This window comes from Eschscholzia californica, unplaced genomic scaffold (assembly GCF_041429995.1).
Source record: "Eschscholzia californica isolate CP2 unplaced genomic scaffold, dmEscCali1.0.p SCAF_5, whole genome shotgun sequence".
Taxonomy (NCBI): Eukaryota; Viridiplantae; Streptophyta; class Magnoliopsida; order Ranunculales; family Papaveraceae; genus Eschscholzia; species Eschscholzia californica.
Window position 1 is genome coordinate 21,133,878 of NW_028238472.1, and position 20,471 is coordinate 21,154,348.

General features: G+C 38.9%; 1 pseudogene; it reads right to left on the bottom strand.

The window, feature by feature from the left end:
* Positions 1–112: 112 nt before the first annotated feature.
* On the bottom strand, positions 113–18,565 carry LOC147537774 (uncharacterized; annotated as a pseudogene).
* Positions 18,566–20,471: the final 1,906 nt, after the last annotated feature.

Below are 20,471 nucleotides of genomic sequence, written 5' to 3' on the forward strand. Positions count from 1 at the left end.
TAGAATCTGCCACTTAATAATTTTCAACAATGTGTGACGTAACATGGACAAGTGTGAAGAAATACTTATTGTAGCGATTCTACAAAATTCTTCACTAAGAGACGGAGTATGATCAAAACCAACCTTTGAAGAAATAGTGGGCCTCATTGACTATCTCATCAGAACCTTCGAGAAGGTCCACATATATATTAGTAGTAGGGGTAGGTTTTGAAACATCAATAACTTCACCCTTTGCAAGACTACCACATAGGTTTCCATTATTTGTGCCAACTAGTTTGTCGTGAGTAAATACTTCCAATTCAGACATTGTTGAAGCTTTTGAACCACACATTACTTTTTCATTCACGGAAATATCAGAATCATTACTTGATGACTTAGGAACTAGAAAGGGTGAACGACAAGCCAACTTAACGAATTGCTCAAGAAGTTCAACAAGTATTGATGAAAAAGATACAACTTTTGATACAAAATCAGACGAGATCTTTGATATTACATCGCCCTGTTGTGCTGGAAAAGTTCTTAGTACCTCAGTCACAAAAGAATTTATAAGGGATTGTGGGTTAACTTCTCCTTGATGCCAACTTTTGGGGAACAGACAATATCCACTTGATCTGGCGTCAAAATTAATGAAGCCCATTGTTTTCATCTCTACGTGTATCCTCAGGGGATTCAAATATTGTTTGATGGCTCCATGGAGATCATTGTCATCAACAAGTGTTACCATATCTTGGTCTTCATCCTTGTATGTAAAGGAGATATCATCATCAAAGGTGAACTTGAAGATATTACGAATCCTCGCCCCAAGCTCAGCCGTACTCATATCAAGAGAGCCATTGTTATTGACAATTACACCGAATCGTCTAATTATATCTCCATATTTCACCTTGATTACTAGATTTGAATCCTCATATTTTAGTTTGTGATTATTAGGACATAAAACAAATGACGACATAAATTGATGCGAAAGAATTTTGTGATTGTTCAATTGAAGTTCTTCTTCTTTATTCGTCTCATCAAATTTTTCTTCACCCGTCATTGGAAAACTCGTATTTTTCTTATTAAGAACCTCTCCTTCAACAATATTGTTCATGGTGGTCGGAGGAATGGATAATAATTTGCTCGATTCAAATCGAAATTCTACACAAGACATGAATTTATCTAAAGGGATAAAAACATACCTAAAAATACTTTTCACTTGATTCCAATTATCTATGAACGATTTTCCTTGATCAATGAGTCTCCATTGCATCTCGTTGAATGGTTCATAGACTCATTCAGATAGTGTTGTTCAGACATGAAAACTTTATCTTCATCATGAACATCTTGGTTTAAGAACTAATCTTCTATGTGTTGAATCCAGAAATCTATATGAAATTGACCGTCGAAGAGTGGAATTTTAGAAACTTTATGGAGTTTTCTTCCATATTCTCCATCAATATAGAATTGAGATGCATCTCGAATAGGATCCCAACTTAAACGTGGAAAATTTATCCAACATTCAAGATGAGTTGTATCCATACATATATATTTTTTTTATGAGATTGGTAGATAAAAAAACGTCATCTTTTGTTCCCAGATTCTCCAAGCTCTAAATACCAGATGATGTAGGTTGTTGCGGAAGTGTAAAAGTAATGGAATCCACCATTAAAACTATGATAGACTAATTAAATAAACCGATAAATAATAATAAACAACGAAACGATAAACTTAATCATAAACTTGATTGATTATTCTTCAAAGATCTAAATAAAAAAGACAGAATGGACTTCATTTTATATGAACTTAGACACTTGTAGATAGACTCAAACTAGGATTCCTAAATATCAAAGATACTCAAACATAGAAGCTTTTAAACCTAGACTTAGTAGGAAATACTAAAACATAGAAACTCTCAAATCTAACCCTAATGAACTTGGCCGTGAGGCCCACTGGCTTGGTCATGAGGCCCATGATGATGGTCTCCATCAGATAGTTTCCCTTTGCCTTCTATCAATGAACTAGTGGATTCAATGTAGGGCATACCTTACTCAGCTTCATGAACGCTTTTGTCAGATATCGCTAGATAGCAATGCATTCGACAAATTAGGAACACACAACCTTTAGAAGTGATCAGGGCATTTCTTGCTATCAACAAATGCCATTTGGTTTAAAGAATGCAAGGCCACGTACCAACGTTTGTCAACACAATCTTTCAATAACAAATATGAAAAACTGCGGAATGTTATGCAAATAACATGATCATAAAAAACTAGGCTGGGTCTCTACACAAAACCTTACTAGCATTCGACAGACTCCAAGTTAACAATATGAAACTCAACACGAAATAGTTCATCTTCGGTGTCACATCCGGCAACTTTGTAGGACCCATGGTGATGATACATAAAATGGTCAACTGTTGACTAACGACAAGAATAAACCAGAAGCCCCACGGGTCAACCAGTCTCAAGGCAACAGGACCGCTAGGACCAAAGAGATCCACCACCTAAGCCTAGAATTGGGAGGTCGTCCAAATCATCTAAGGAGCTCCAACGTTGTTTCACCTAAATCACAACCAGGTCAGCCTGGGATTCGCAAGAAGCATAGGGGGTACATGTAAGCAAGGCTGAGGCCTTACACCCTAAACATGGGAAGGCGGAAGAACGCCGCATGCTTACCGACTTAATCCGAATCTTCCTAAAGATCTCAATCATTTACGATCCTAAGTGTTTAATTAACTTGGCTTTCTAGAGTCTCAAAGGAGGAAACATCTCTTAGAAGATCTATCAACTCGGCAGGATATCTACGAAGTATCCTTGAACAGATGAACTTCTAATCATCCTAGATACGAGATAAACTAAAAAGGGAACCCTAACTATGAACAGTCTAAGACCCCAACGGTGGATCAAAACCGCTTCATCTACACTGTCTATCACAGTTGGTCCTAAGCAGCCTATAAAAGGGCATCACATCACCTTCATCAAGGTAAACTCATTACGTTCCACAAAGATCACTCAATACTCTTACTTTAACTACAAAAGGCAATCTTACTGACTAGAGCGCCAGAGAGGTTTCCGAACTCTTTGCAGGTTTTCCCCCCAGGTATCTAGAAGCAAGAAGCAAGAATTACGAGAAGAATGATTACTCATCCAGACAGAATATGAATCAAACAGACGATCCAGCATCAAGGTTTCTATTTCCTGACTGATAACCAAGATTGACATTTTTGACATCAGCATATGGGTTAGTCATATAGGAATATAATCCTATCCGGCTAAAATTACAATGCTGATAGATATGTCTAGCCCGTGCAAACCGAAGGAAGTACGAAGGCTAATATGAAGGATAACATCTTTGTCATGGTTTTTAAATAAAATAGGGGCCAAAACGCTATTGTCCTTTAAACCCTAGGGAAAGTATCGAGATATGAGTGGACAGAAGAGGCTCAACAAGCCCTCAAAAACTTGAAAACACACTTAATGGCTTTACCCCTGCTGGTAAGTCCAAACGGAGGGGAAGAATTGACAATATATTTATCTCCGTAAAAGGAGGTTGTGTCTTCAGTAATGATAAAGACAATAGACGAAGTTATGCATCCAGTATACTTTGTAAACAAAGTAATTTCAAGAGCATAGCTGAATTACCCAATGATGAAAAAGTTATTACATGCCCTAGTGCTGAAACCAAATAGGTAACCACTCGAAGCCATTTCTTCTTAATGGGGATGGGAGCTGCGATAGGTAATTTGAGTTCCTATTTTTCATAGAGATTTAGACTAGTCGTGCACTTTTTGCATGTATATTTTCATTTGAGACGAAATTCATAACTATTCCACAAATATCGTTTTTAAATCATTCTTTATGTCTTTAAGTCTCAAGTTCTCACATCCATTCAGACAAATATTATTTATTGCTTAAGTAATAGCTGACCTAGATAGATGTAGTAATTTTAACTAATATGCAAAAATTGAACGTCATCCTTATTCGTAGCTCATGTTTTTTTTTGACAGTTTTTCACCTCACTATCGCCAAAAAAAACACCCAAAGTGTTTCCATTTTTGTAACACCCCAAATCCAGATTTCCACGTCGGCCGCCATGAAAACCTAAACTTAAAGCATTTCTTCGCAGAACAGTAAACATATACGATATACTCATCAAGGAGACAAATAATATCGAACATGAAGCTCAAAAAGTAACAATAAATCAACTACTGAAACTTTACCAAGTTTCTCAAAACTCACAGGATGTCTCTAAATCATCGACACAAATGTCGGACAAGATAAAACATAAATAACACCAAGTGTTTAGGAGATATAACTCCAAAGAACTACCTAAAGAAAGAAAGAAAAACCACTAAAGAAACTCTTCCAAGGCTAACTATGACTCAAGCAGGTGGCACTTCCCGATTTCCTTGTCCTAAAAAATAAAAGGTTGGGTCAGACCCCAACAAGTAGATTTCGAAACCTCTAAAGCCTCAATAGACAGGTTCAAGAGCTACCAAAACAAATAGACAACCACATATTGATGGGCCTAGAAAGTTTCCTAAATAGGTCACCACCCGCAAGTATACGGGTGTCAAGTAATAATTCCGGTAAGACCGGTTCGTTCCTCAGAGACTAGTTAAACCTATTCTAAAATTAGGAAGTAACACGATTTTTGTTTTTGAAAATTGTTTTTGGTGATAGAAATAATAAAATATTAAAACGATTAAAGGAAATGAACTCAAATGGGGGGAGGTACCTAGGATTTTAGAATTCACACATACAATCACTTTTAAGAGCAAATAATTAGACAAATTGAATCTCTCTTTTTATAACTCAAAATTCAAGATAATGAACTACCCAAAATTTCGGAAGATGTTTTCGTTAAAATGTGATTGATAATCATAAATAGTAATTGTTTTATTTTGAAAAACAAATCTCTAAACTATTGGCTATTAATCGGTAAGCATACACCATCAAAGAACTTAATCTAAGTATGGTGTATCAAACTAAAAATATAGACAATGAAAAGAAAATAAGTTTAGCTAATTAAAACAACTTAAGCTTTTAAGCACGATCAAGAGATTTAGTCATAAAAGAATATGTTTCTAAAAGATCAATACGGTTTCATCATAAACCCTAGCAAGAGAAGTTAGTAAGAAATAATCATCAAGATAAAAACTAGTTAGCATGAAGGAAAAAGATAAAAGTTGGATAAACTTAATTTTTCTCACTGTTTTCCCACTGTAAGCCAAACACTCCTTAGGAGAAAATATTTTCCAGCACCCTGAGAAAATAAATTTCCGGCAGAAATCTTAGACCAAACGAGGTCTTCTTCTTCACTCTTCTCCTCTCTCTCTTCACAAATACTGATTTCTCTCAAAACAGTAAAGGTTTCCTCTTCTCAATTCTTTCTCTCTCACAAAGAAGAAGATTGAAGAAATAAATAAATAAAGCCCTCTGTTTCTTGCTAAATTCTCTCTACAAATACTATTAATTCCTCTCTCTCACTAAAAGAAATATAGAAGATGAAGATGGTGAAAGTCAGCCGAGTGATCTCTGTTTCTGTTTTCTCTCACTAAAAGATAAACAGAGGAAGAAGAAGAAAAGGAAGATGGTGATGACCCTTGATGTTTTTCTTGTTCTAGCTTCTCTCTCTCTCTCTGGTCTTTCTATTCTGGTTGAGCTTAAGAGAGGCTCATCCCTCCAAAGATGAGATAAGATGATGATGATCACGACTCTCTGTTTTATACAAAACCAAAAGCCCAGCTGCAGCCGAACCTTCTCTCTCTCTAAAAATCTCTTTCCTTCTCTGCTTCTCTTAAACTTTAGAATAATATCTTCTCTCTCTCCTGTCTTCTATCATTTTCGGTTCTAGCTTTATTTCTGGCTGTAGATAGAGAAAATATCTTACCTTTTTTCTCTGTTTCCATAATCTCTGTTTCCATCTCAAGTTGAAGAATCGAAATCCCATGATCTTCAAATCAAGTAACCATATCTCTCTCTCTAAATACCATTCTCAACCGAATCTTGCATTCCCCTATTTCCAGACTTCATCTCTTTCTGTATCTTTCCAAAAACCTTGTAAATCCTCATCTACAAATCTTGCTTTCTATGATCTCTTCCAATCCACCCATTAATTTGATTTCTTTCCTTCTCTGTCTTTTTATTCTTTCCATTTCTCTTCTCTCTCTGCCTGGTTAGAAGAAGAAAGTGATGAGATAAAGAGGAGAAATAGTCTTTAATTACCACCAATCGTGGGTTGGCATGTTGGTTGTCATGTGAGAGTGATTTTGTGCTTCACGGGTAGACGAAAGTTGCACAACACAACCCCTTTAGATCAAGACGTGTGCGCGAAAAGGGAACTCCACCGTTGGATCTGCCACAAGGCCTCGGGTGTACAATGCTCTCGGGTGCACCAATCTTAGATTCTACACAATTCTGCGTCCCACCTGCTAATGACCGAAGAAAGCCCTCGCCTTACTCTTGTGTGCCACGTGTTCCATAGTTGATTTGGTCAATAGAGATTAACCCCATCTTTGACTTGGTCTACTTTGTTTATTCGGACTCTGTTTTGACTTCCGATTTCGCCAATAGGTTCGTCTTTGACTCTAATTTCATCCTAGCATCACCAATGGCCTAACATTTACAGAATCAACAAATGACCAAACTGCCCTTAATAAGTCTTTCTCCCGATTTTATGCATTTTTCGGACTCAATTCCGTAAAAGACACCTGAAAAAGAGAAACACACAGTTCATCATAATAACTGCTCGAAATAGACTAACTCGTCCAAGTTAAGAGATTCAGATGGGACATTTTCATGTCTCATCAAACATCCCCAAACTTAGATTTTGCTAGTCCCCGAGCAAAACAGAAAAACAAAACTAAACCCATTTCACCACTTTCGTAGGGAATCACGATTGCACTTAGCACGTGCAACAAGCCGTTAAACCTCTAGGTTACCCAAGAGGACGAGTTTTGTCTCGTGAGGGTTTGCAGTGAATTTACCCACAAAATTCAAAAAATCTCAAAAATGCAAAAGGGTCTAAATATGATGTGGACCAAAAATGTTCATCCGGTAGATTTTCGAAAGTTAATAAAAATGAAATCTAAGTCGACCAAACCATACAAATGCTAAAAATCCCTTCACTAGTAATCAAGACTCGAAGTGCACGTGACCAGCCAATATGAGTATCCTTTCGGTTCTGAAAAGACAAGACTTCGATTACCGTCTCGATACATTTCGCCTCGACTACTGCCTCACGGTCATACACTCAAAAATTAAAGTCACTCAAGAATGGTTCACTCTATGTGTTAGTATGAATATGAAGGAAAACTTAACACATGAAAAAGACGGACTAAAATTTTTGTGGACGACTGATCTCAAAGAAGGAAACAACCACTAATACGGAATGGGGAAGCTAACCAACTCTTCTCACCTGATCTACTTTCTAACAATGCTTCCTAGAGGTCAATAGACACTAAGGATAAACTAGAACTCCTGAGAACTCGACGTCTTCAAATCTTCAAGAACTACTTCAAAGGATAAACACTTAAACAAAACTACACAAACACTTTCTTTTTCTTTTTTTTTCTTTTTTTTTTTTTTTTTTTTTTTTTTTTTTTTTGATATACTTCTAGTAATAAAACTCAAAATAATACTTTCTTCACATTATTCTTTCCTTGGTAATATTCTCTTCATTTTGCTTCATGCCTTATTCTCAGGGTTCTAAATGATGGATGAGGTTCCTATCTTCCTCTAGTTGACACTGCTTTCAAGTTTCTCAGACTACAAGAGAAAGGTTCGCTTCCTGATGACATCCCTAGTGGTTGTAAAATTTGAACTCAGGAGATCAACTGAGTTCTTCTTTCAATATTGCGAGGTTGAGTAGCTCTTCACTCTACTCGGAATTAGCTCAGAAGAGATCACTCAAAACAACAAGAAAGGCTCAGAATCTCACATAGGTTAAGTCTCCACTAATGATCCATTAAGTTCTCTCAGAAAAGTCTACTCTTCACCTATCTAACACTCACGTGGCTAGTGCACAGATAACCTCAAGACTCGAAATTCGTGGAAAAACCTTTAGCAAAAGTGTAGTACAACCAACTAGACTCTATAACTATTAATAAGCAAAAATAACTAGACTCACATTTTCAATCCAAAAATTTAAAATTTTGAAAATTTTTGAACCCTTTCGAATTTTTGAAATAAGGACTTAGCAAAAAATTCATTTCCCTATCCCCAAACTTAAACCGAACATTGTCCTCAATGTTCTGAAGACTATGCAAAAAAAAATAACAGGGTGAAGGGAAAGATATTACCTGATTCCAACGTCCTAACCGTGGGTTGCCTCCCAGAAAGCGCTAAGTTTAACGTCTTCAGCCAGACGAAACAGATGATTCAAAAAAATAGAAAAGATTTAACCTACTGGATTACAGATATGTGATTAACTGTAAACCAATATTCGATACATCTGTGGGTCCACCCAAAACACAAAGTTTTCAGTGAACGATAGTCTCACATTTTTGTGAATTGCAGAGAGTGCATGTGAGACTATCAAAGAAGAGGGGCAATCCCCAAACTTAGTGGTTGCACAGTCCACTAAGTAACTATAAATACTCGGACCAATGACTAGAAAGTCATCAAAAGGATCGACATAATAATGAAGGGCCAATATATCCGTCGAAGGCAGAAAGTCATCTGCAAGTTTAGTGGATATAATATCCACTATTTCCATAGACGTTCTCGAGGAGACATCTAAAGTGTCCCAAAAGGGATCAACAACCGAGTCTGAGACCATGTGAAAGGTCAAACTAGACGCATTCATTTATAGTGTCATGCCTTCCTAAGATTTCATCTAAGACTGACTCCTTACAAGTGTCAAATGTCGGAAAGTTCAGAATAGTGTCATTCCCAAACTTGCTCATAGAGCCATCATCCTGGATATCAACGTCTAGTGTAGCCCTATCATGGTGAGGCGACATAGGTGGAGGAAGCAAGACAACAAGGTCATCAGACCTTTCAGGCTCTAGGATATTATCAGTAAATTCATCGACATTTAACTTAGTACTAGGGTTAGACGTATTAACCTCGTCATCGTACCTAGTACCTTCCTGAGTTTGGGGTGGTGAAACCCCTTCCTCGTCGGCGAACAACTGTGACTTAAGCATTTTTACCTGTTGAGTCAAGGACTCGATCTCCTGCTTTGTTTGAGTCTCAAATTGTGACATCATCTCAATAAGACGACTTTCGGACTCTGATCGAGATCTATCTTCAAGAGTCTCCTCATAATAAGGCTTACTAGTGTAATTAAAAGAAGACTCTTGATAAAAACTCCCACCGTACATATTAGGATCATACCTGTCTCTAAAGTCATTGGCCTCATAATAGTATGGACTATAAGGTCTCTCATACATATTTGGTGTCGGACCATATCCATCGCTAATCGGACCATCTCTACACATTTGTTGATAATCTCCTAATGTCATATGAGATTGATCAGGCTCATATGGTCTACTCCACTCACTAATCGGACTGTTTCTAGACATTCCTTCATAATCACCAAATGTGATACCAGGTCGGTTAGGCTCGTCACTACACATCTGTTGGTACTCTCCTAGGGTCATACCAGTTCGGTTAGGCTCAACTAGCCTATTCCCCTCGTTAAGTCGCTGACAATCTCTTAGAGTCGTACCACGTCGGTTAAGCCAGTCTTTACGCAACTGTTGGTATTCTCTTAAGGTTATATCAGTTCGGTTGATGACAGGTCCCTTTAGATCAAGGTCATCATCATCAACAGGGTACGTCCAACCATTAGAAAAATGTGCCATGATGGTTAGGCACGATCACAAGATGAGAATTGACACTTGCAAAAACTACACTTGATTCCTTTTTATTGGTCCATATTTTTTTTTTTTTTTTTTTTTTTTTTTTTTGTAAACACGAAAACCGAGGAAGCACTACGAAGATCTTATGAAAAGTACCCACTAACAGGGGATTCGTGGGTGATTAGAGAAAGTTACCTCCCGTTCGAGACGGGCGACGACCTTTGCAGACGACCCGGGCCACTCTCCCTGCGAGTGTTCGAACCCGAGGCTTCTTTTTGGTTTTTCGGTTACAATTTATAAAAGCCCTCCAATTTAGGGTCAAAACAAAAGAAAGTACTAAAAAGTCTAAGTCTCTCCTCACCAAAATAAATACAAAAAAATAAAAATAGTAAATTTCTTCTTTTGAGGTCCTCCTCCTTGTTGCGCCTCCTCTTCAGCTCCTTAGTGTTCTGCACACCAAAAACAGAGAAGCAAGTCAAAGTATCCAAAATTCAAAACTTACCAAAAATAAAAACTTTACAAAATTAGAATAAATTTAAAACATAGTCCCCGGCAGCGGCGCCAAAAACTTGATGGGCCTAGAAAGTTTCCTAAATAGGTCACCACCCGCAAGTATACGGGTGTCAAGTAATAATTCCGGTAAGACCGGTTCGTTCCTCAGAGACTAGTTAAACCTATTCTAAAATTAGGAAGTAACACGATTTTTGTTTTTGAAAATTGTTTTTGGTGATAGAAATAATAAAATATTAAAACGATTAAAGGAAATGAACTCAAATGGGGGGAGGTACCTAGGATTTTAGAATTCACACATACAATCACTTTTAAGAGCAAATAATTAGACAAATTGAATCTCTCTTTTTATAACTCAAAATTCAAGATAATGAACTACCCAAAATTTCGGAAGATGTTTTCGTTAAAATGTGATTGATAATCATAAATAGTAATTGTTTTATTTTGAAAAACAAATCTCTAAACTATTGGCTATTAATCGGTAAGCATACACCATCAAAGAACTTAATCTAAGTATGGTGTATCAAACTAAAAATATAGACAATGAAAAGAAAATAAGTTTAGCTAATTAAAACAACTTAAGCTTTTAAGCACGATCAAGAGATTTAGTCATAAAAGAATATGTTTCTAAAAGATCAATACGGTTTCATCATAAACCCTAGCAAGAGAAGTTAGTAAGAAATAATCATCAAGATAAAAACTAGTTAGCATGAAGGAAAAAGATAAAAGTTGGATAAACTTAATTTTTCTCACTGTTTTCCCACTGTAAGCCAAACACTCCTTAGGAGAAAATATTTTCCAGCACCCTGAGAAAATAAATTTCCGGCAGAAATCTTAGACCAAACGAGGTCTTCTTCTTCACTCTTCTCCTCTCTCTCTTCACAAATACTGATTTCTCTCAAAACAGTAAAGGTTTCCTCTTCTCAATTCTTTCTCTCTCACAAAGAAGAAGATTGAAGAAATAAATAAATAAAGCCCTCTGTTTCTTGCTAAATTCTCTCTACAAATACTATTAATTCCTCTCTCTCACTAAAAGAAATATAGAAGATGAAGATGGTGAAAGTCAGCCGAGTGATCTCTGTTTCTGTTTTCTCTCACTAAAAGATAAACAGAGGAAGAAGAAGAAAAGGAAGATGGTGATGACCCTTGATGTTTTTCTTGTTCTAGCTTCTCTCTCTCTCTCTGGTCTTTCTATTCTGGTTGAGCTTAAGAGAGGCTCATCCCTCCAAAGATGAGATAAGATGATGATGATCACGACTCTCTGTTTTATACAAAACCAAAAGCCCAGCTGCAGCCGAACCTTCTCTCTCTCTAAAAATCTCTTTCCTTCTCTGCTTCTCTTAAACTTTAGAATAATATCTTCTCTCTCTCCTATCTTCTATCATTTTCGGTTCTAGCTTTATTTCTGGCTGTAGATAGAGAAAATATCTTACCTTTTTTCTCTGTTTCCATAATCTCTGTTTCCATCTCAAGTTGAAGAATCGAAATCCCATGATCTTCAAATCAAGTAACCATATCTCTCTCTCTAAATACCATTCTCAACCGAATCTTGCATTCCCCTATTTCCAGACTTCATCTCTTTCTGTATCTTTCCAAAAACCTTGTAAATCCTCATCTACAAATCTTGCTTTCTATGATCTCTTCCAATCCACCCATTAATTTGATTTCTTTCCTTCTCTGTCTTTTTATTCTTTCCATTTCTCTTCTCTCTCTGCCTGGTTAGAAGAAGAAAGTGATGAGATAAAGAGGAGAAATAGTCTTTAATTACCACCAATCGTGGGTTGGCATGTTGGTTGTCATGTGAGAGTGATTTTGTGCTTCACGGCTAGACGAAAGTTGCACAACACAACCCCTTTAGATCAAGACGTGTGCGCGAAAAGGGAACTCCACCGTTGGATCTGCCACAAGGCCTCGGGTGTACAATGCTCTCGGGTGCACCAATCTTAGATTCTACACAATTCTGCGTCCCACCTGCTAATGACCGAAGAAAGCCCTCGCCTTACTCTTGTGTGCCACGTGTTCCATAGTTGATTTGGTCAATAGAGATTAACCCCATCTTTGACTTGGTCTACTTTGTTTATTCGGACTCCGTTTTGACTTTCGATTTCGCCAATAGGTTCGTCTTTGACTCTAATTTCATCCTAGCATCACCAATGGCCTAACATTTACAGAATCAACAAATGACCAAACTGCCCTTAATAAGTCTTTCTCCCGATTTTATGCATTTTTCGGACTCAATTCCGTAAAAGACACCTGAAAAAGAGAAACACACAGTTCATCATAATAACTGCTCGAAATAGACTAACTCGTCTAAGTTAAGAGATTCAGATGGGACATTTTCATGTCTCATCACATATCATGAGAAGGTGTCCAAGTATAGTATCCGAGTTGTGACCATTAGAAATAAAGTGTACCAAAATGTAACAAACAACAAAAAGCGACATGACGAGGTGGTGTCCACCTTATGTAAGAGTGTGGTCCACAAGGTCATCCATTGTGTTAGCACCGACCCCATACGCTCCATACCTATATCACATCCGGTAGAGAGGGTCGAACCAACCACAAAACTCTTACAACCCTTCACCAACTCCATCACGTCACACATACATAATATCACACCATTTGTAATAAACAACCAAAAGCAATATGACAAGTTGGTATCCACGTTGTATGAGAGTGTGGTCCACAAGGTCATCCATTGTGTTAGCGCCGACCCCATACGCTCCATACCAATATCACATCCGGTAGAGAGGGTCAAACCAACCACAAAACTCTCACAACTCTCCACCAACTCCATCACATCACACACATATAATAGCATCACACCACAACATACATAAATCAAAATCATATTCGTTAGCATATTACGACATACGAGTTTCATATTTATAATGTTTGCAAGTAATGAATCAATGATGATAATAGCCTAAAATTCGCATATCACGTTGACTTCTAGCACATGTTCATGTATCTATATAAAGAGTATTGTCCAATAGTGAGAGGCATCTAATTATAAGAGTTATATACTAAAATCATGGCAAATAAAGAGGTTTAGCCCTAAATATCATTGTAATACATGAATCTAGCATGGAAATGTAAATGAAGATTGTGTGGTTCATCAAGTAGGTCATTATAGCAAATATCCTCAAAATCTAACACATAGATGAGATTCAAAGTGACCTAAAAATAAGTTTCTAGGAATATAAATCTACTACTTCTAGTATATATATTTGTGTCAAGAACCCTAATCTATGTTCAAGTAATACTAAAATCTAGGGTTTGTAGTTTCATCTAGTATGTCTAGGTTTATCTATAAAAATGGTTATTCAAGCCCTAGAGAGATAGAAATCTACCTTAGTCCAAAGCCAAACAATGAAGAGAACCCCCACATTAAGAACCAACCAAGCAAAAGATCCCTCAACACCTTGATTCCTCCTTCCCCTTCTTGGCTTTCACCCCTCCTTCAAACTTTCTCTCACTAGAACCTCATACCTCCCCCCTCTCTAAAACCCACGGCTGAAAGAGAAAAGGAAAGAAAAAGAATGGTGGGTAAGTAGGGTTATTAAATAGGCATTTGGATAGTGGTGCTAAGGGCACCTCAAACTTTGTTTAGGGGCACTACAATCTCCCCTCCTAAAAGGAAATATCATCCTCGAAATTGAAATACCTGACGAGAGGAAAAGATGGGGATACCAAAGCTGCATATCATCCTCGCGCTCCCAAGTAACTTCTTTATCGTTGTGATGATTCCACTGAACCTTGACCATGGGAATAGTCTTCCGGCGAAGCACATGCTCTCCACGGTCAACGATGCGAGCGGGTCCCTCCTCATATGTTGTATCTGGTTGGAGTTCTAAGTCATCGTAGCCAATAACTGAATGTGGTTCTTCATCTCTCACATGCTTCCGAAGCATCGATATATGGAATACGTTGTGCACTCCTGCCAAGCTTGCTGGCAAGTCAAGACGATAAGCTACTTTGCCTACCTTCTCCACTATTCTGAAAGGTCCAATGTATCTGGGAGCCAATTTTCCTTTCTTACCCAACCGTAAAACACCCTTCATAGGTGACACCTTCAGTAACACCTCTTCTCCAACGATAAACTCCAAATCCCTACGTCGTTTGTCAGCATAACTCTTCTGACGGCTCTGAGATGCTTTGAGCCTACTCCGAATTAACGCAATCTTTTCAGAAGTATCCCGAATCACCTCTGGTCCTTCTAGTTTAGCATCTCCTGCCTCTGTCCAACATAATGGTGATCGACAAGGCCTCCCATATAATGCCTCGAAAGGAGCCATGCCAATGCTAGATTGGTAACTATTATTATATGCGAACTCTACCAAGGGCAAGTGATCTTGCCAACTACCACCAAGATCTAGTATCGAGCACCGTAACATGTCCTCAAGTACTTTGTTGACTCTCTCTGTCTGCCCATCGGTCTGAGGGTGAAAGGCTGTACTAAAGTGTAATGATGTTCCCATAGAAGCTTGGAAACTCTTCCAAAACCGAGAAGTAAAGGATGAATCTCTATCTGACACAATAGACACTGGAACTCCGTGCAGCCTGACAATCTCCTTAATATAAAATTGTGTCAGTCGATCTCCACTATCCATCGTCTTCACTGGTAAGAAGTGAGCCGACTTAGTCAGCCTATCAACTATCACCCAAATGGCATCAAAGCCTCGACTCGAACGCGGTAAACCTGTGATGAAGTCCATCGATATGTTCTCCCATTTCCACTCTGGAATAGGCAACGGTTCTACAAGTCCCAATGGATGTTGATTTTCTGCTTTCACCATCTGACACACCTCACACTTCCTCACATGTTCAGCAACATCTTTCTTCATTCCGGACCACCAATATTGTCTCTTCAAGTCTTTGTACATCTTGTTACCACCAGGATGAATAGTGTACTTACTCCGATGTGCCTCGTCTAATATATCCCGTCTCAAGATCGGATCTGCCGGTACAATTAACCTCCCTCGGAATCTTAATCCTCCGTCCTGTCCTGTACTGAACTCAGTTTCATTTTTTTGCATTAACGAAACCTGTTTCCGGCACCACTCATCGTTAACTTGTGCATCCACAATACGGTTCAGTAAGGATGGTCTAACAACCATACTACCCAGAAATAACCAGTAAACTCCTGACCCAAACATATCAATGTCATATGTTGCCACATCCTCCAACATCTTCCACTGATTCATCATCAATGCGGCTATGATACCCCTCGGTTGTCGACTTAATGCATCAGCTACTACATTAGCCTTACCCGGGTGGTATTGTAGCGAGAAGTCATAGTCTTTCATCAACTCTAACCATCGGCGTTGGCGCATGTTCAACTCCTTTTGCGAGAATAGATACTTGAGGCTCTTATGGTCGGTAAAGAGATCAAACTTTTCACCGTACAAATAATGTCTCCAAATCTTCAAAGCAAACACTATAGCTGCCAACTCTAAGTCATGAGTTGGATAATTCCGCTCATGCAGTCTCAACTGCCTCGAAGCATAGGCAACCAACCACCTTATCACTCTGCATAAGAACACAACCCAAACCCTGAATTGAAGCATCAGTGTAAATCACTAACCGAACACCACTCTCAGGAATGGTCAAAACTGGTGCAGTAGTCAATCTCGTCTTTAGTTCTTGAAATGCCAAGTCACACTCTGTAGACCATCGAAACGGAACTCCCTTCTTAGTTAGGTTCGTCAAAGGACCTGCAATACTCGAGAACCCTTTGATAAACCGCCTGTAATATCCAGCCAAACCCAGAAAACTACGAATCTCCGTCGCAGATGTGGGTTGCTTCCAATTAAGCACTGCCTCGACCTTAAAAGGGTCGACTGATACTCCAATGCTAGAAATAACATGACCCAAGAACTTTACTTCTTCTTGCCAAAATTCACACTTCTCAAAGTTAGCATACAACTGATGTTCCATCAGTCTCTCTAGTACTTGTCGCAAGTGATCCTCATGATCTTCCTTAGTTCTAGAGTAGATAAGGATATCATCAATAAATACGATGACAAACTTATCTAAGAAATCTCGAAATACCCGATTCATCAAATCCATGAAAACTGCTGGAGCATTAGTCAAACCGAAAGGCATAACCAAAAACTCATAAGAACCATAACGTGTCACAAATGCAGTCTTAGGAATGTCTTCCTCTCTAACCCGTAACTGATGATACCCTGATCTCAAGTCAATCTTCGAAAACCACTTGGACCCTCTCAGTTGATCGGATAAGTCATCGATCCTCGGTAAAGGGTACTTATTCCTCACAGTAACCTTATTCAACTCCCTATAATCAATACACAACCTCATCGACCCGTCTTTCTTTTTAACAAAAAGAACAGGCGCACTCCACGGGGAGCTACTCTGGCGTATGAAACCCAAGTCAAGTAACTGTTGAATCTGGTCCTTGAGCTCACGTAGTTCAACTGGAGCCATTCGATAATGAGTTCTAGCTATCGGTGCAGTACCCGGTTCCAACTCTATGCAGAAGTCAACCTCTCTACGTGGTGGCAACCCTGGTATATCGCTGAACACCCCATGGTACTCACATACCACATCAATCATCTCTAGCGCCTTACCCATCACCGGATGCTCTATCAGTTCCACGTTACCCAAGTGCATCTCCCTCATCTGTCTCGTAAGTCCAGACACAACCAACACCTCTTCACTCGGAAGGGAAAATGTGACCGTCTTGGCAAAACAGTCCACAAGTGCATGATATGAAGCAAGCCAATCCATGCCTAGGATGACATCGTAGTAAACTAACTGAAGTACAAAGAGGTCTGAAGCAAACTCTCGTTCACCTAACTTAATAATGCACCCCCGACAAATGTGGTCTATCACTATAGACCCACCCCATGGTGACGACACAATAAAAGGGCTCACACATCGATCTAACACAATTGGCAAAGTGCGTACAAAAGAAGTAGAAATAAATGTACCCATGGCACCAGGATCAAATAATACTCTTCCCAGATTACTATGAATAAGAAATGTACCTTCAACCACCTCAGCAGGTGCTCTAACATCGCTAGGAACTACGACATTCAGCTGCAGCTGCTGACCCCGTCCCTGCAACCTCCCTTGTTGATTATGATCATGTTGTCGCCCTTGATTACCAGTTCGAGTCTCATTCTTCTTAGGACAATCAACTGCTCTATGACCCTGCCCATGACAAGTGTAGCAAGTTCCTTGGAAAGCTCTTTGTCTTCCCCAGTTGCCATTCAGTGGTTCTGGTTGTCCACCAGTTGCTACCACTGCTCTATCATCCCGATCTGTACGAGGCCTCTTGCCATCACGCTGTCCATGATAGCGGTCACTTCGATTCTTACCACCGCTCTTGTTGTTATTACCACTCCATTTCTGGTTATGCCCCATCTCTCCCTTGACACTCCTCTGCTTCCTCATCTCTTGAATGTAGTCATCTTGTGCCTTAGCACATGTCACCACTTTCTGATAAGTGTCAAAACTAGGTTGCCCAATGATTTGTCTCGCAATGTTAGGGAGCAACCCATTCACAAACCTCTCAATCTTATACTGTTCAGTAGGGATTAAGTGAGTTGCAAACAATGACAGTCGATGAAACTCCTGCTCATACTCTAAGACTGTCTGATTCTCTCCTTGCTTCAATATTTGAAATTCTCTTGATACTTTCTGTTGTGTTGAATATGGAAAGTAATTTGCCTTGAATACATCCTTAAACTGTGTCTATGTCATAGCCATAGGATCTACTAACCGAGCCTCTGTATCCCACCAAGAAGCGTCATTTCCTTCTAACTGAAACACTGTCATTCTATTCTTATACACATCTGAGCACTCGAGATTCTGCAAAATCTTATCCATCTTCGTGAAATGGTGATAATGTTGCACCCAAGTCATCTCAGTCGTTGGTCTCTGATTCACCACCGGTACCACAAGACCTCCTGTTTCCCGTATTGGAACCTGAACCCGATCTCGCTCTCGCATTTTAGCCTCCGCTGCAATGTTAATCAAATCTTGCAATGCAGTTGCGTCAATGGTCACCGTTGCCCCTCCATTCGGATTTTGAACTGGAGTTGCACTGCTCTCAGCCTGCGCCGTTGTACCCACAGTTCCTGTTGATCCTCTTTCCTCGACAAGGACTCCTCGACCTATCGCCTTGCCTGCACCTCGGCCTGTCCCCCTGCCTACACCTTGGCCTGTACCTCGGCCTGTACCCCGGCCTCGGATGCGAGCACTACGATGTCCCCTACCAATAACTCCATCTCCGTCCATAAATCTAATGAAGAGAAGAATAAGGAGATAAACTAAATAATGTCACACACAACAACCAAGAAAAGATTAAAGTGCCACTACTGCTTCTAACTGTCTAATAGCCCTAGACACAATCCCTAAGATTCATGAACCTAGAGCTCTGACACCACTTTGTAACACCCCAAATCCAGATTTCCACGTCGGCCGCCATGAAAACCTAAACTTAAAGCATTTCTTCGCAGAACAGTAAACATATACGATATACTCATCAAGGAGACAAATATTATCGAACATGAAGCTCAAAAGTAACAATAAATCAACTACTGAAACTTTACCAAGTTTCTCAAAACTCACAGGAAGTCTCTAAATCATCGACAAAAATGTCGGACAAGATAAAACATAAATAACACCAAGTGTTTAGGAGATACAACTCCAAAGAACTACCTAAAGAAAGAAAGAAAAACCACTAAAGAAACTCTTCCAAGGCTAACTATGACTCAAGCAGGTGGCACTTCCCGGTTTCCTTGTCCTAAAAAATAAAAGGTTGGGTCAGACCCCAACAAGCAGATTTCGAAACCTCTAAAGCCTCAATAGAAAAGTTCAAGAGCTACCAAAACAAATAGACAACCACATATCATGAGAAGGTGTCCAAGTATAGTATCCAAGTTGTGACCATTAGAAATAAAGTTTACCAAAATGTAACAAACAACAAAAAGCGACATGACGAGTTGGTGTCCACCTTATGTAAGAGTGTGGTCCACAAGGTCATCCATTGTGTTAGCGCCGACTCCATACGCTCCATACCTATATCACATCCGGTAGAGAGGGTCGAATCAACCACAAAACTCTTACAACCCTTCACCAACTCCATCACGTCACACATACATAATATCACACCATTTGTAATAAACAACCAAAAGCAATATGACAAGTTGGTATCCACGTTGTATGAGAGTGTGGTCCACAAGGTCATCCATTGTGTTAGCGCCGACCCCATACGCTCCATACCAATATCACATCCGGTAGAGAGGGTCGAACCAACCACAAAACTCTCACAACTCTCCACCAACTCCATCACATCACACACATATAATAGCATCACACCACAACATACATAAATCAAAATCATATTCGTTAGCATATTACGACATACGAGTTTCATATTTATAATGTTTGCAAGTAATGAATCAATGATGATAATAGCCTAAAATTCGCATATCACGTTGACTTCTAGCACATGTTCATGTATCTATATAAAGAGTATTGTCCAATAGTGAGAGGCATCTAATTATAAGAGTTATATACTAAAATCATGGCAAATAAAGAGGTTTAACCCTAAATATCATTGTAATACATGAATCTAGCATGGAAATGTAAATGAAGATTGTATGGTTCATCAAGTAGGTCATTATAGCAAATATCCTCAAAATCTAACACATAGATGAGATTCAAAGTGACCTAAAAATAAGTTTGTAGGAATATAAATCTACTACTTCTAGTATATATATTTGTGTCAAGAACCCTAATCTATGTTCAAGTAATACTAAAATCTAGGGTTTGTAGTTTCATCTAGTATGTCTAGGTTTATCTATAAAAATGGCTATTCAAGCCCTAGAGAGATAGAAATCTACCTTAGTCCAAAGCCAAACAATGAAGAGAACCCCCACACTAAGAACCAACCAAGCAAAAGATCCCTCAACACCTTGATTCCTCCTTCCCCTTCTTGGCTTTCACCCCTCCTTCAAACTTTCTCTCACTAGAACCTCATACCTCCCCCCTCTCTAAAACCCACGGCTGAAAGAGAAAAGGAAAGGAAAATAATGGTGGGTAAGTAGGGTTATTAAATAGGCATTTGGGTAGTGGTGCTAAGGGCACCTCAAACTTTGTTTAGGGGCACTACAATTTTACATGCGATTAATAAGCCATT